Genomic DNA, 4,268 nt, shown 5'->3' on the forward strand with positions numbered 1-4,268 from the left:
GACCCTTAGTGTTCAAAGATGTGCAGGTTAGTTGGATTGACCATGCTAAAAAATTGTGGAGTTTCTGACCTGAACCATAACACTGGACAGCCATGAGATGGAAAAGCATTGGAACCTCTATTATCCCTACCCATAGCTCCAGACTACAACATGCTTGTAAAAGTACATGCTGCCATAGTGACCCACACTCCGAGAGGGAGGCGATTGCCTCGTGGTATTATCGCTAGACTATTCACCCAGAAACTTAGCTAATGTTCTGGGGACCCGGGTTCGAATCCCGCCACGGCAGATGGTGGAATTTGAATTCAATAAAAAAAAACAAGATCTGGAATTAAGAATCTACTGATGACCATGAAACCATTGTCGATTGTGGGAAAAACCCATCTGGTTCACTAATGTCCTTCAGGGAAGAAAATCTGCCGTCCTTACCTGGCCTGGCCTACATGTGACTCCAGAACCACAGCAATGTGGTTGACTCTCAATTGCCCTCCAAGGGCAACTAGGGATGGGCAATAAATGTTGGCCAGCCAGCGATGCATGTCTCACATGTTGCAGACACGATGGACCGAATGGCCTACTTCTGCACTGTATGATTCTATGATCCTTCACACTTCCTGTTGGACTTGATGTGAATGTTTGGCAGAGAGGAATTTCTAACAATCTGGAACAGAAGACACGACACTTCAGTCCTGATGACTCAATTTTTAGTTTCCTTGCCTCTCATAGAATCCCTACAGTGCAGAAGGAGGCCATTCGGCCCATCAAGTTTGTACCGAATACAATCCCACCCAGCACCTATCCCTGCAGCCCACGTATTTACCCTGCTAGCTCCCTTGACACTAAGGGGCAATTTAGCATGGCCAATCAACCTAACCCACACATCTTTGGACCGTGGGAGGAAACCGGAGCACCCGGAGGAAACCCACGCAGACACGGGGAGAACGTGCAAACTCCATACAGACAGTGACCTGAGCCAGGAATCGAAACTGGGTCCCTGGCGCTGTGAGGCAGCAGTGCTAACCACCGTGCCGCCCCAATTGATGTGAATTGAGAACAAGCTTGTTTTGTAGTGGTTGCCATGGGAGACACACTAGGCCAAGCTCAGGTTTCTTTGAATGAAAAGGTTTGTCGGGACGTGGGCTTGAGTGCTTGATGTTTGTGTTCATGCCTACACACCCACACCACAGCAAATAGTGCCCCCAAGTGTCAGTTCGCAAACCCTGCGAGAAATATTACAGAACACACTCGATGTTGTAACTTGGCTGATTTGAAAGGCTGCTTCAGTTCAGCTAGCCCACCCTCGTTGTCCTTTTCTCATGGAGATTCTTTCTTGGCGAGAGAAGTTGCGGGGAGGGGGAGGGTGGGGTTTCGGGGGGGGCGGGGCGGTCAGAGGGAGGATGGGGGGCTAATGTTTCCCTCATCTATGACAGTTACAGCAGGCACATGATATGTTGGCCTTCATAGTGAGAGCATTTGAGTATAGGAATAGGGATGTTTTACTGCAATGGTGCAGCTTGGGCAGCACAGTGGTTAGCACGGCTGCCTCACAGCATCAGAGACCCGGATACGATTCCGGCCTCAGGTCACTGTCTGTGCGGAGTTTGCACATTCTCCCCGTGTCTGCGTGGGTTTCCTCCGGGTGCTCCGGTTTCCTCCCACACTCCAAAGATGTGCGGCTTAGGTTGATTGGCCATGCTAAATTGCCCCTTAGTGTCAGGGGGATTAGCAGGGTAAATATGGGGGGGTTTGGGGCCTGGGTGGGATTGTGGTTAGTGCAGACTCAATGGGCCGAGTGGCCTCCTTCTGCGCTGTAGGGATTCTATGATTCTACAGGCCATTGGTGAGGCCACACCTGGAGTATTGTGTGCAGTTTTGATGGCCTTACCTGAGGAAGGATGTCCTTGCTATAGAGGGAGTACAGTGAAGGTTTACCAGGCTGATTCCTGGGATGGCAGGTCTGTCATATGAGGAGAGACTAAGTCGGTTAGGATTGTATTCACTGGAGTTTAGAAGAGTGAGAGGAGATCTCATAGAAACTTATAAAATTCTAACAGGGTGAGACAGGGGAGATTCAGAAAGAATGTTCCCAACGGTGGGGGGGTCCAGAACTAGGGGTCATAGTTTGAGGATAAGGGGTGAACATTTAAGGACAGAGGGGAGGAGAAATTTCTTCACCCAGAGGGTGGTGAATTTGTGGAATTCACTCCCACAGAAAGTAGTTGAGGTCAAAATGTTGTGATTTCAAGAAGAAATTAGGCAGAGCTTGTGGGGTTAAAGGGATATTAAATTTAAAGTTTATTTATTAGTGTCACGAGTCGGCTTACATTAACACTGCAATGAAATTACTGTGAAAATCCCCCAGTCACCACACTCTGGTGCCTGTTTGGGTACACTGAGGGAGAATTTAGCACGGCCGATGCACCCTAACCAGCACGTCTTTCGGACTGTGGGAGAAAACTGGAGCACCCGGAGGAAACCCACGCAGACACAGGGAGAACGTGCAAACTCCACCCAGACAGTGACCTGAGGCCGGAATTGAACCCAGGTCCCTGGCGCTGTGAGGCAGCAGTGCTAACCCACTGTGCCATGGTGGATATGGGGGGGAATGGAAGGGTCAGGATATTGAATTTGATGATCAGCCATGATCATAATGAATGACAGAGCAGGCTTTTGAAGGGCTGAATGGCCTCCTCCTGCCCCCAATGTCTATGTTTCTATTAGATTGCAATGATTTCCTCGCCCCCGTTTGCTTTTACCAAATTGTTGAATTGCTGACAGTGGCCGTGCTCGCCTGGGGTGACAGCGAGGCTCCCCCCACCCCCTCCAACCTTCTCCAAGCGGCTGCCATTCAGCTGTGAATTCTCAGCATGAAGGGTGATGGCCTATTGAACTGTGGGAGGCGTCATCGCAGCCAAGAACAACATTGTCCTCACCCGTCAACCCCCTCAAGTGACCTCTTGGAGGGGGGAACCGGACGCCATGCGGTGGGTTGAATTCCAACACAACCTTGGCTCCCCCAGCTGAGGTCATAGTGCATCACAGGCTAGGTGCTAAATCTTGTCTTCCTCACCTCAATGCATGACTGGAAAATGACCTCTCTGTTTCTTTGCCCTTTCCTTTGAACAAGGGCTAAATTGGACAGCTGCTATGGACAGTCAACACAGGCAAGGTGGGGGGGGACGGGGGGGGGGGGGGGGGGGCGAGGAGAAGGAATAGCCTTTCTGCACTTCATTGTCTCTCTGGATCTATTTACCTGACATGTCTGCATTTTAAGGAGCAGTCTTGTTGCTGCTCCTATAGTCAACCACCAGGAGGCACCAGGAGCACAAGTTATACTCTGAGCTTTGCAACCTCCAACCCCGACAGTGCAGAAGAGGCCATTCAGCCCATCAGGTCCGCAGTGAACCTCTTGACAGAGTATCTTATCCAGCACCTCTCCCCTGCCCTATCCCCACCCATTTACCAAAGTTTAAAGTTTATTTTATTCGTGTCACAAGTCGGCTTTAACATTAACACTGCAATGAAGTTACAGCAAAAATCCCCCAGTCACCACACTCCAGCGCCTGTCCGGGCACGCTGAGGGAGAATTTAAAGTTTATTTATTACTGTCAAAAGTAGACTGCCATTAACACGGCAATGAAGTTACTGTGAAAATCCACCAGTCGCCACACTCCGGCGTCTGTTCGGGTACACTGAGGGAGAATTTAAAGTTTATTTATTAGTGTCACAGGTAGGCTTACATTAACACTGCAATGAAGTTATTGTGACAATCCCGCAGTCGTCACATTCCAGCGCCTGTTCGGGTACACTGAGGGAGAATTTAAAGTTTAAAGCTTATTTATTAGTGTCACAAGTAGGCTTACATTAACACTGCAATGAAGTAACTGTGAAAATCCCCTAGTTGCCACACTCCAGCGCCTGTTCGAGTTACACTGAGGGAGAAAATAAGCATGGCCAATCCACCTAACCAGCACGTCTTTTGGACTGTGGGAGGAAACCCACGCAGACACGGGGAGAACGTGCAGACTCCACACAGACAGTGACCCAAGGCCGGAATTGAACATGGGTCCCTGCGCGCTGTGAGGCAGCAGTGCTAACCCACTGTGCCACCGCCATCTGCTTAACTGGAACTGTATTGACACAGCATGTGTTACAAAAACCGGCACGTTTTATTTGAGTTTGTTCTCAGGACACGTGCGATTTCTTTTAGCCTGTGAAGGTTGACCGAGAGATGGTGGCTGAATCTTACAAACAGCAATCGCGGAAAA

The sequence above is a fragment of the Mustelus asterias genome, chromosome 29 (assembly GCF_964213995.1).
Source record: "Mustelus asterias chromosome 29, sMusAst1.hap1.1, whole genome shotgun sequence".
Classification (NCBI taxonomy): Eukaryota; Metazoa; Chordata; class Chondrichthyes; order Carcharhiniformes; family Triakidae; genus Mustelus; species Mustelus asterias.